The 13,568-nt window shown below is 44.5% G+C and overlaps 1 long non-coding RNA gene across 3 annotated transcripts in view; it reads left to right on the top strand.

Moving 5' to 3' along the window:
• Positions 1 to 13,568, top strand: part of LOC116970764 — a 290,449-nt gene that overhangs the window by 256,992 nt on the left and 19,889 nt on the right. The window lies entirely within an intron of this gene.

Below are 13,568 nucleotides of genomic sequence, written 5' to 3'. Positions count from 1 at the left end.
AGGGTGGGAGTGCATGGATATCTTTGTAGATGTTAGTATGATGGGACATATATTTCTCTAAGTGCCTCTGCAGGTGAGCAATCCATGAAAGTGCATGGATATCTGTCTACAAACATAACAGAAAATACTTCCATTGAAATAGTATCTTTCATTTCCATAAGACGTCCTAACCCACTTTAAAGTCACGGAAGTACTTTTGAAGCATAGCCCTTTCTGCAATGTTAAAAATAATTAGTTACACTCTAGTTAGACGAGCTACATCTAACATGAGCTACATATCTTTTTCCGCTGATCGGTTAGTGTGCAACAAATGCTTTACACTGTACCTCAGTACACGTAATCATAGACTATAGACAATAGACAATAGGGGCAGGAGTAGGCCCTTCGGCCCTTCGAGCCAGCACCGCCATTCAATGAGATCATGGCTGATCATCCCCAATCAGTACCCTGTTCCTGCCTTCTCCCCATATCCCCTGACTCTTTAAGAGCCCTTTCTATCTTTAAGAGCCCTATCTAGCTCTCTCTTGAAAGCATCCAGAGAACCTGCGTCCACCGCCCTCTGAGGCAGAGAATTCCACAACTCACAACTCTCTGTGAGAAAAAGTGTTTCCTCGTCTCCATTCTAAATGGCTTACCCCTTATTCTTAAACTGTGGCCCCTGGTTCTGGACTCCCCCAACATCAGGAACATGTTTCCTGCCTCTAGCATGCCCAAACCTTAATAATCTTATATGTTTCAATAAAATTCCCTCTCATCCTTCTAAACTCCATAGTGTACAAGCCCAGCTGCTCCATTCTCTCAGCATATGACAGTCCCGCCATCCCGGGAATTAACCTTGTAAACCTAAGCTGCATTCCCTCAATAGCAAGAATGTCCTTCCTCAAATTAGGGGACCAAAACTGCACACAATACTCCAGGTGTGGTCTCACTAGGGCCCTGTACAACTGCAGAAGGACCTCTTTGCTCCTAAACTCTATGACTAAACTCAAAGTCAAATATTGTAGTAATGTGTAGGAAGGATCTGTAGATGCTGGTGTCTACTGAAGATAGACACAAAGTGCTGGAGCAACTCAACAGGTCACGCAGCATCTCTGGAGAATAGAAACAAGTTGAAACCTTTCTTCAGACACCTTCAGGAGTCTGAGAAAGGGTTCTGACCCAAAATGTTACCTGTTCCTTTTCTCCAGAGATGCTGGCCCGCTGAGTTGCTCTTGTGTTTTGTGTCTGCATTCCAGTAATATTCACTAAAGATAGCTGTTGAGTAATTATGAGTGTGATGTGTACATTTAAAGACTTAATGAAACCATTTGAATACAACCCCAAAAGAGGCTGGAGAGAATTGTGGAACGTTGTGATCTAGGAGTACAGGTGCACATTGCGATGGAAATGGTGTCACAGATAGGTAAGGTGGTAAAGAAGGCTTTTGGTACATTGGCTTTCATCCATCAGGGTAATGAGTATAGAAGTTGGGACATTATGTTACAGTTATACTTTGGTGTAGGTGAATTTGGAGTATTGTGTTTGGTGTTTTCACACACACAGAGAGTGGTGAATCTGTGGAATTCTCTGCCATAGAAGGTAGTTGAGGCCAGTTCATTGGCTATATTTAAGAGGGAGTTAGATGTGGCCCTTGTGGCTAAAGGGATCAGGGGGTATGGAGAGAAGGCAGGTACAGGATACTGAGTTGGATGATCAGCCATGATCATATTGAATGGCGGTGCAGGCTCGAAGGGCCGAATGGCCTACTCCTGCACCTATTTTCTAGGTTTCTATGTTTTGGTCAACCTGCTATAGGAAGAATGGCATTAAGCTGGAAAGTGTGCGGAGAGGATGTACAAGGGTTATGCCAGGATGCTAGGGTCTGAACTAGCGGGAGAGATTGAGCAAGCTAGGACTGTAATTCTTGGAGCGCATGTGGCTAAGGGGTAATTTATAGAGGTGCATAAAATCATGTGGGGAACTCATAGAGTTAATGCACAATCTTTTACTCAGGCTGGAGGAATCAAGAATCAGACGACATATTTTTAAGGTAAGAGAGGAAAGATTTAATAGGAACCTGAGAGGCAACTTTTTCACAGAGACGGTGGTGGATATATGGAGCATTCTTCCAGAGGAGGTATTGGAGGCAGAGCTACAAAAGCAATATTTTAAAGAAACAGACAGGTACTGGAAAGAAAAGGTTTTGAGGGGTATGGGCCAAATATGAGCAAATTGGTTGGCAGGACCGAGTTGGTTTGGATGGCCTGTTTCCATTATGTGACTTTGTGACTATGCTTCCACCTCTTTCAGAGGAAGAGATTTCCAAAAACACGTGAATCTTTGCCTCATAATTGGGGTTTAAAGGTTGAGGGTGGACGTCATTGAAACAGACAGAATAATGAAAGGCGTAAATAGAGTGTTTGTGGAAAGGATGTTTCCACTGGTGGGAGAGTCTAGGACCAGAGGTCATAGCCTCAGAATTAAAGGACGCTCTTTTAGAAAGGAGATGAGGAAGAACTTCTTTAGTCAGAGGGTAGTTAATCTGTGGAACCCATTGCCACAGAGGACTGTGGATGCCAAGTCAGTGGATATTTGAGGAAGGACATCCTTGTGATTGAGGCAGTGCAGCGTAGGTTCACGAGATTGATCTCTGGGATGGCGGGACTGTCATATGAGGAAAGATTGAAAAGACTAGGCTTGTATTCACTGGAGTTTAGAAGGATGAGGGGGTATCTTATAGAAACATATCAAATTATAAAAGGACTGGACAAGCTAGATGAAGGTAAAATGTTCCCAATGTTGGGTGAGTCTAGAACCAGGGGGTAGAGTCTTAGAATAAAGGGGAGGTCATTTAAGACTGAGGTGAGAAAAAACTTTTTCACCCGGAGAGTTGTGAATTTATGGAATTCCCTGCCACAGAGGGCAGTGGAGGCCAAATCACTGGATGGATTTAAGAGAGAGTTAGATAAAGCTCTAGGGGCTAGTAGAGTTAAGGGCTGATGGGGAGAAGGCAGGCACGGGTTATTGATAGGGGACAATCAGCCATGATCACAATGAATGGCGGTGCTGGCTCGAAGGGCCGAATGGCCTCCTCCTGCACCCATTTTCTATGTTTCTATGTTTCTATGATATTTTTACAGCAGAGATAGACAAATTCTTGATTAGAACATATGACAAGGGTTACGGGAAGAAGGCAAGAAAATGGGATAAGGAGGCAGAGATCAGTCATGATTGAATGGTGGAGTAGACTTGATGGGCCAAATGGCCTAACTCTACTCCTATAGCGTGAACTTGTGAACGTGAAAGATATCAGCTTAGCTGATTTAACCTTTCCTCATAAGGCAAGCCAGAGAATCTAGTTATTAGCACATTAAATCTTCAATGAACTGGTTCCAATGCATCTGCATCCCTCCTTGAATAAAGGCACCAATACTGTACAATGCTGTAGAATATAGGATAATGTTGGCATTGGTAATGATGGCAATGAAACTACCCATGGCATAGTTAACTGGAATGGATTTCTTCTGCTAAGATGATAAATGACCCACTTTGAGCTGCTTGGTCTGTTTTGAAGCTAGCCTATATAAGATAGAACATAGAACAGTACAGCATAGAACAGGACCCTCAGGCCAACCACAATGCCAATCTCCTCTGCCTGCATGTGACTCGTATCTCTCCATTTCCTGCATATCTATGTGCCTACCTAAAAACCTCTTAAATACCACTATCGTATCTGCTTTCACCAATACCATTGGTAGCAAGTTCCAGGCACACATCACTCTTTTTGAGAGAAAAAAGCTTGTCTCACACATCTCCTTTAAACTTACAGCCTCTGACTTTAAATCTATATCCTCTTGTATTTGCCATTTTTGCCATAAAAAAATAATTCTGATTGTCTACCCTATCTATATGCCTTTCACAATTTCATACCGAGGTACCAAGGTCTAAGCGGAAGCTCAGAGGGGATAGAGCCTTTTCTGTTGCTGCTCCGGCACTCTGGAACACCTTGCCGCTGCACACCAGACAGGCCCCCTCACTGTCCATCTTCAAATCCTCCCTAAAAACACATTTTTATTCTTTGGCTTTCGACACTGGCTGAGGCATTGCTCCTGTTTTTAGTGCTTTTAATGTCTTTTAATTTTTAGTGTGTTTTTTATAGTCCTTCGTATTACGGTTTTTAATGGTTTTTAATTGTTTGTAACAGCTTTTTGTTCATGAGTTCTCATGTACAGCACTTTGTGGCAACTGCAGTTGTTTAAAGTGCTTTATAAATAAAGTTATTATTATTATTAAAGTTATTATATACATCCATCAGGTCACACCTCAACCTCCAAACCTCCAGAAAAACTATCCAATTTTCTCCAACCTCTCCTTTTATCTAATACCCTCTAATCCAGGCAGCATCTTGAAAACCCTTTCTCCACCCACTTGAAAGCCTCCATATTGTTCCTGTAATGGGGCAACCAGAACTGCACACAAATGCAGCCAATCTAATGTTTTATAAAGCTGTGACATGGCTTTCTGACTCTTACACTGAAAGCCCTGAGCAATGAAAGCCATCATGCTATATACCTTCTTTATCATTCAATCTGTTTGTGTTACCACTTTCAGTGAGTCGTGGACCTAGATCCCAAAATCCCACTGCACATCATTGCTGTTAAGGGTCTTGCCATTTGCTGTTTACTTTCTCATGAAAATCGAAGTTTAGCCCAAGCTTGTTTTTTTCCTGCCTTTATCTGAACCTCCCAAACCCACGATCTCTACCATCCAGAAGAACAAAACATTGGCGTGCCTCCACCTGCAAGTTCCCTTCTCGGTCACATGCTTTCCTTCAATGCTACTGTGTCAGCATCCTGCAGTATCTTCATCATCTGGATTCAATAAGGTAGCCTGACACTTTTTCCTCATTAATAATGGCCAATAAATATTGCCAGTGACTACTCTGTTCCATGTGTGAAACGGTTAACAGCCGTGTATTGTAGAGACAATCAGAGGACGTAAAAAGAAAAATATGAGCTAAATTTCCATTTTCATTTTACCCGGTGTTGCAACTTATAATTTGGTAGCTCACAGACAATGATGCAATGCAATGACTTTCCTGACTTCTTAGTTGTTTTATCGCCATATTAATGCTTATTCTGTGACATGGCACCACTGATAGCCACAACAACACTTTGCTGATGGCCAGGTATTTTCCTGCTCACAGGTTTCCTGCTCACAGGTTTCCGCTTAAAGAAATCCAGGCGAATATAAAGTGCACTTTTGTACCTGAACCATGGAGAATACTATTACTTCAACATATAACTAATTTGTCTGGTTGGAGCTTTCTTTTCTGTTGGTGGAAAATTGGGATAGTTAGCATCCATTTTATGTTCCATTCGCGCCAACTCAGCAAACCAAAAAGAGTAGGTAGATAGTGACAAAACATGATGGATGGTTCCAAAGCAGCACATCTATATAGTGGTGCTACTTCAACAAATAAAGCAGATCATTATCTTGCTGAACAATGCTTCCGCTTGCTGCGCTACTCAAGAGAATCCCTGTAATACTCAGTAGGACAGATTACACCACTTTATAAGAAAGGGAGTTTGTGGAGTGCCTCCATGATGGATTCTTAGAGCAGCTTGTATTGTAGTCTACCAGGGAGAAGGCAATTCTGGATTTAATGTTATGTAATGAACAGGATTTGATAAAGGAACTTGGTTAAGGAGCCAATAGTAACCAGAATATGGTCAAGTTTAATCTACAATTGGAGAGGGAGAAGGGTAAATCGAGGTGTCTGTGTTACAGTTGAATAAATGGGACTATGGAGCCATGAGGGAGGAGCTGGTCCAGTTGACTGGAAAGATACCCTAGCAGGGATGACAGTGGAACAACAATGGCAGGTGTTTCTGGGAATAATACAGAAGCTGCAGAATCAGTTCATTCCAAAGAGGAAGAAAGATTCCAAGGGGAGTAAGGGGCGACCGTGGCTGACAAGGGAAGTCAGGGACAGTATAAAAATAAAAGAGAAGTACAATGTAGCAAAGATGAGCGGGAAGCAGGAGGATTGGGTAATGTTTAAAGAGCAACAGAAGATAACTAAAAAGGAAATACGGGGAGAAAAGATGAGGTACGAAGGTAAGCTAGCCAAGAATATAAAGGAGGATAGTAAAAGCTTCTTTAGGTATGTGAAGAGGAAAAAATTAATTAAGACTAAAATTGGACCCTTGACGACTGAAAAGGGCAAATTTATTATGCGGAACAAGGAAATGGCAGATGAATTAAACAGGTACTTTGGATCTGTCTTCACTAAGGAGGACACAAACAATCTCCCTGATGTACTAGTGGCCAGAGGATCTAGGGTGACAGAAGAACTGAAAGAAATTCACATGAGGCAGGAAATGGGGCTGGGTAGACTGATGGGACCGAAGGCTGATAAACCCACAGGGCTTGATGGTCTGCATCCCAGGGTACTTAAGGAAGTGGCTCTAGAAATCGTGGACGCATTGGTGATCAGTTTCCAATGTTCTCTAGATTCAGGATCAGTTCCTATGGATTGGAATATAGATAATGTAATCCCACTTTTTAAGAAAGGTGGGAGAGAGAAAACAGAAAATTATAGACCAGTTAGCCTGGCATCGGTGGTGGGGAAGATGCTGGAGTCAATTATAAAAGATGAAATAGCGGCACATTTGGATAGCAGTAGCAGGATCGGTCCGAGTCAGCATGGATTTACGAAGGGGAAATCATGCTTGACTAATCTTCTGGAATTCTTTGAGGATGTCACTAGGAAAATGGACAAGGGAGAGCCAGTGGATGTAGTGTACCTGGACTTTCAGAAAGCATTTGAGAAGGTCCCACAAAGGAGATTAGTGGGCAAAATTAGAGCACATGGTATTGGGGGTAGAGTGATGACATGGATAGAAAATTGGTTGTCAGACAGGAAACAAAGAGTGGGGATTAACGGGCCCCTTTCAGAATGGCAGGTAGTGACTAGTGGGGTACTGCAAAGCATGGTACTGGGACTGCAGCTATTTACAATACATATTAATGATTTAAATGAAGGGATTAAAAGTAACATTGGCACAAAGCTGGGTGGCAGTGTGAACTGTCAGGAGGATGCTATGAGGATGCATGGTGACTTGAACAGGTTGGGAGAGTGGGCAGATGCATGGCAGATGCAGTTTAACGTGGATAAATCTGTGGTTATCGACTTTGGTGGCAAAAAAAAACAGGAAAGCAGGTTATTATCTAAATGGTGTCAAATTCGGAAAAGAGGAAGCACAACAGGATCTGGGGGTCATTCACTGAAAGTAAGCAGGCAGGTACAGCAGGCAGTGAAGAAAGTGAATGCCATGTTGGCCTTCATAAGAAGAGGAGTTGAGTACAGGAGCAAAGAGGTCCTTCTGCAGTTGTACAGGTCCCTAGTGAGACCACACCTGGAGTATTGTGTGCAGTTTTGGTCGCCTAATTTGAGGAGAGACATTCTTACAATTGAGGGGGTGCAGCGTAGGTTCACAAAGTTAATTCCCGGGATGGCGGGACTGTCATATGCTGATAGAATGGAGCGGCTGGGCTTGTACACTCTGGAATTTAGAAGGATGAGACGGGATCTTATTGAAACATGTAAGATTATTAAGGGTTTGGACACGCTAGAGGCAGGAAACATGTTCCCGATGTTGGGGGAGTCCAGAACCAGGGATCACAGTTTAAGAATAAGAGGTAAGCCATTTAGAAAGGAGATGAGGAAACACTTTTTCTCACAGAGAGTTGTGAGTCTGTGGAATTCTCTGCCTCAGAGGGCGGTGGAGGCCGGTTCTCTGGATACTTTCAAGAGAGAGTTAGATAGAGCGCTTAAAGATAGCGGAGTCAGGGGATATGGGGAGAAGGCAGGAACGGGGTACTGATTGTGGATGATCAGCCATGATCACATTGAATGGCAGTGCTGACTCGAAGGGCTGAATGGCCTACTCCTGCACCATTGTCTATTGGATCAGCTGCCTTTCACCCTGGGCAGCATCTCAGCAATCCTGTGGTAGCCTGCTCAAGAGCAGATTGCCAGACAAGTAATCAGAGTTATTCATGAGTTTCCATAGTAACCCTCACATAATGGGTGTATGCCGTTGATGCTGAAGTTAAATCTGTGGACTCTCAGACACTACAATACGGTATTTATCAACCAAGCTGGCCTTCACTCCCTTGCTGGAAAGAATATGGTAGAGGTTGAATGACACAGTTAGCTGAGCTGTAGCTTCACAATGCTGGTGACCTTGTTCAATCCTGAACTCCAATGCTTTAGTGTGGAGGTTGTAACATTGTCCACAATACTGCAAAGGTTTGCCCCAAATGCTCTAGTTTTCTCCCACAGTTAATTGGACACTGGGGTCAAAGTAAGAGTGTTCACGTCGCGGCCCTGTTGCCACCAATCTTTCCACCACCACGCACAAGAAGCACAAGAAACGACAAGCGAGAGACCATTGTATGCAGCTGCCGAGAAGTGTGTTGAGCTCTGGCTGAACAGCTTCTAATCTTGTGTGTGGACTCGATAAAAAGAAGATTGGCCACTCAAAATTGTTCTTAGTGTGCTGCCTAGAGATAGAATTAATAGACAATAGACAATAGGTGCAGGAGTAGGCCATTGAATGTGACCATGGCGAGCCAGAACTGCCTTTCAATGTGATCATGGCTGATCATCCCCAATCAGTACCGTTCTCCCCATATCCCCTGACTCCGCTATCTTTAAGAGCCCTATCTAGCTCTCTCTTGAAAGTATCCGGAGAACCGGCCTCCACCGCCCTCTGAGGCAGAGAATTCCACAGACTCACAATTCTCTGGGAGAAAAAGTGTTTCCTCGTCTCCGATAATCCTGGCAATAATTCGGGAATGTGGAAAGAATAAAATAGGATTAAAACAGGTTTGGAATGATCCAACCATCAAGTGTTTGTTGGAGGTACACAAAAAAGCTGGAGAAACTCAGCGGGTGCAGCAGCATCTATGGAGCGAAGGAAATGGGTGACGTTTCGGGCCGAAACCCTTCTTCAGACTGATGTTCAAAGTCTTTGTTGGATCATGGTTGGATCAAATGGCACTGTGTTGTATAACTATGACGATGGTTATACTTTGTGCACAGCTTTCTGGCAACTTAATTATAGACTCCTCCAAATTCTTGGACATTAACAGACTTCCTGATGCTTCTGAAATGCAGAGCAGGAGTCATAGAGTCATAGAGTGATACAGTGTGGAAACAGGCCCTTCGGCCCAACTTGCCCACACTGGCAAACATGTCCTTGCTTTTGACTATTTTTCAAACGCTATAACTTGTGAAATACAGCATGAAATGTGAAGTGAAGCAGTTTATTTTGTCATTAATAATCTGTGAAAATTTCTGCATTAGCGCGTGGCGTTTTGACTAAGGTAGAAAGACACGTACGCATACACGTACACGTATACATACATACATGATGAGACTTTTAATAGTATATAGATGTCCCAGATAGAACAATGAAATTCTTACTTGCAGTAGCACAACAGAATATGTATTCATAGTACAGTAAACAATATAATAATTTAGAAAAAAGAGGTTCAGTGTGTGTTTTTACACACACACGCCATACATACACATAAAATACAAACAAACAATAATAATGCAATAATAACAATCTATGTAGTCCAGAGCTTATTTGAGGTTGTAGTGTTTAATAGCATAATTGCTGGAGGGAAGAAGCTGTTCCTGAACCTGGACGTTACAGTTTTCACAGTTCTCTTGCCCTCTGACAATGTCTCTCTTAACAAGACTTCCTGAGCAGCGTCTGGAAACTTTGGAATCCTCCCCCTCTCCCAGGCTTTGTCATTCCGCAATGTTTTGCAATTCAGATTCCCTTATCGACTGCATGTGCTGCTGCTTTCAATACAGCTCCCTTTTAAAAGAGGCAAAGGCTAGCAATTTGCAGTGTTGCCGATCTTTAAATAAACCGAGCCACTCATGATATTGGCACCCTGCTGATGTGTCCAGTCAATCAATAGTACAGGTAGTTCTGGGAAGGCAGTAAAAAGCCTGTCCCACGAGCATGCGACTCAATGCGGCAAGCGCGAACTAACGTGGCCGGTCGGTCCCACTTCGATCGCAGGAGCCGTATGGACTTGTGCGGAGCTGGTCCCGACATCGCGCGGAGCTCCGAAAAACTGACCGTGTTCAAAAATTCCGCGCGGCAACGGCCTGCCAGCCCGCAGCCACCTCGACGCCGTACGCACCGCCTCGACGGGCATACGCAGCGTCTCGACGCCGGACGCAGCGTCTTGATGCCGTACGTCACGCGCGAACTTCCAGCGGACTTCGCTCGAACTTCACGTCAGTCACTTGACCTCCGCGCCCATGCTTCCGGTTTGGTCGCGCTTGCCGCATGCAGGTCGCATGCTTGTAGGACAGGCCCTTAAAGCTTTTTGAAATAAGCAGGCAGTTCAAAGTTGGAACACTACCTGCATTGTAATTCATTAATATTGTATATGCATGTGTTGTGACTACTCTGCTTTGGATAGATTGGTGGGGATTAATTAGAAGAGATTGGTGATGGAAGGAACAAGTTTTCAGCTACTGAGTGCCCAACATGCATTGTCTAGATGATTTGACTTGGTTTTGCTTATTGTTGCTGGTAATTCATCACAAACTGGTATTGATTTACTGGTGTCACCTGTACTAAGACACAGTGAAAAACTTTGTTTTGCATCCTATCCAGGCAAATCATACCATACATGAGTACATCAGGTAGTGCCAAAGATAAAAGAAACAGATTAAAGAACACAGTGTTGCGGCTACAGAGAAAGTGCAGATAAAAAATGTCAAAGCCACTGCGGGGTAGATTGGAAGATCAGGAATTCATCCGTGGTATAAGAGAGATCCATTCAAGATAACAGTGAGGATGAAGCTGCTCCTGAATCTGGTGGTAGTGCTTTCAAAGGTAGACAAAAATGCTGGAGAAACTCATCGGGTGCAACAGCATCTATGAAACGAAGGAAATAGGCAACGTTTCGGGTCGAGACCCTTCTTCAGACTGATGTGAGGGTGGGGGGGGGGGGGGTGGGGAAGAAGAAAGGAAGAGGCGGAGACAGTGGGCTGAGGGAGAGCTGAGAAGGGGAGGAGAAAGTAGTGACTACCTGAAATTGGAGAAGTCAATGTTCATACCGCTGGGGTGTAAACTGCCCAAGTGAAATATGAGATGCTGCTCCTCCAATTTACGGTGGTCCTCACTCTGGCCGTGGAGGAGGCCCAGGACAGAAATGTTGGATTCAGAATGGGCAGGGGAGTTGAAGTGCTGAGCCACCGGGAGATCAGGTTGGTTATTGTGAACCGAGCGGAGGTGTTCGGAGAAACGATCGCCAAGCTTACATTTGATCTCACCGATGTAGAGCAGCTGACACCTAGAGCAGCGGATGCAATAGATGAGGTTGGAGGAGGTGCTGGTGAACCTCTGCCGCATCTGGAACGACTGCTTGGGTCCTTGAATGGAGTCAAGGGGGGAGGTCAAGCGACAAGTGTAGCATTTCCTGCGATTGCAAGGGAAAGCGCCCGGAGAGGGGGTGGTTAGGGTGGGAAGAGACGAATTGACCAGGAAGTTACGGAGAGAGCGGTCTCTGCGGAAAGCCAACAGGGGAGGAGATGGGAAGATGTGGCCAGTGGTGGGATCCCGTTGGAGGTAGCGAAAATGTCGGAGGATTATTTGTTGTATGTGACAGCTGGTAGGGTGGAAGTTGAGGACAAGGGGGAGTCTGCCCTTGTTACAAGTGGGGGGGTATGGGGAGTGAGAGCAGAGTCTCGGGGTATAGAAGAGACCCTGGTGAGTGCCTCATCTATAGTAGAAGAGGGGAACCCCCGTTCCCTGAAGAATGAGGACATCTCCGATGCCCTGGTGTGGAACACCTCATCCGGGGTGCAGATGCGGCATAGACAGAGGAATTGGGAGTAGGAGGTGGATTCCTTACACGAAGCAGGGTGGGAAGAAGTGTAGTCCAGATAGCCATGGGAGTCAGTGAGTTTATAGTGGATGTCGGTCAGTAGTCTATCACCTGCGATGGAGATAGTGAGGTCAAGAAATGGTTGGGGAAAGTCGGAAATTATCCAGGTGTATTTGAGTGCATTGTAAAGGGCCTGTCCCACTTACGCGACCTTTATAGGCGACTGCTGGCACACGTCATAGTTGAAAATGTTGAAAATTCAGCGGCGCCCAGAAAGACGCTACAACTCTTTGGAGACCTCTCACGACCATAGGCTGTATGGTTGTGAGAGGTCTCCTATGGTCGTGAGAGGTCACCCGCAACATGTCGCCAGGGGTCACCTGTATGGTCGTGAGAGGTCTCCAAAGATTCGTAGCGTCTTTCTGGTCGCCGCTGAATTTTCAACATGTTGAAAATTTTGGCGACCTATGACAGGTGCCGGCAGATGCCTGTAAAGGTTGCATAAGTGGGACAGGCCCTTAACTATTGTATCTTTTGCCTGGTGGGAGAATGATCAGGGTGTGAGTGATCTTTAGTTATTTTGGCTGCTTTCCCAGGATAGCGTGAATTGTATTCGGAGTCATTGGGGGGAGGCTGGTTTATGTGATGAACTCATCTGCAAACATGTAAATATGGCTAGAGCAGGGATTTGGCTACACAATTTTGAGTGTGTAGCAAGTATAGGGCTGAATACACAACCTTGCTGGACGCTGGTGTTGAGAATTACCTTGGAACATTGACAGTGATCTTTGGGTCAAGAAGTCGAAGATCCAGCTGCAGAGATGAGTCCAGCTGAATTAGAGAAACATAGAAACATAGAAAATATGTGCAGGAGTAGGCCATTCGGCCCTTCGAGCCTGCACCGCCATTCAATATGATCATGGCTGATCGTCCAACTCGGTATCCTGTACTTGCCTTCTCTCCATGCCCCCTGATCTCTTTAGCCACAAGGGCCACATCTAACTCCCTCTTAAATATAGCCAATGAACTAGCCTCAACTACCTTCTGTGGCAGAGAATTCCAGAGATGCACCACTCTCTGTGTGAAAGATGTTTTTCTCATCTCGGTCCTAAAAGATTTCCCCTTTATCCTTAAACTGTGAGCCCTTGTTCTGGACTTCCCCAACACCGGGAACAATCTTCCTGCATCTAGCCTGTCCAACCCCTTAAGAATTTTGTAAGTTTCTATAATATCCCGCCTCAATCTTCTAAATTCTAGCGAGTACAAGCCGAGTCTATCTAGTCTTTCTTCATATGAAAGTCCTGACATCCCAGGAATCATATGAAAGTCCTGACATCCCAGGATGTCTATGTCTAAGGGTTTGCAGATGAGTTTGGGGAGAAATATGGCATTAAAAGCGATGTTATAGTCAATATGTAGAAGTCTGATATGGATGTCTTTGTTATCCAGATGTTCCAGGGATGAGTGTAAGGTTAGGGAAATAGTATCTGCCATGGATGGACACTAAAAGGAGGAGTAACTCAGCGAGACAGGCAGCATCTCTGGAGAGAAATAACTGGTGACGTTTTGGGTCGAGACCCTTCTTCAGTCTGAAGAATCTCAGAGGCATGGTTTCAGAATGCAGGGTTGGTATTCAAAAGGAGAGGACAATAGACAAT

This window comes from Amblyraja radiata, chromosome 3, assembly GCF_010909765.2.
Source record: "Amblyraja radiata isolate CabotCenter1 chromosome 3, sAmbRad1.1.pri, whole genome shotgun sequence".
In the NCBI taxonomy this organism is placed as follows: domain Eukaryota; kingdom Metazoa; phylum Chordata; class Chondrichthyes; order Rajiformes; family Rajidae; genus Amblyraja; species Amblyraja radiata.
This window is presented reverse-complemented; position numbering and strand designations above follow the sequence as displayed.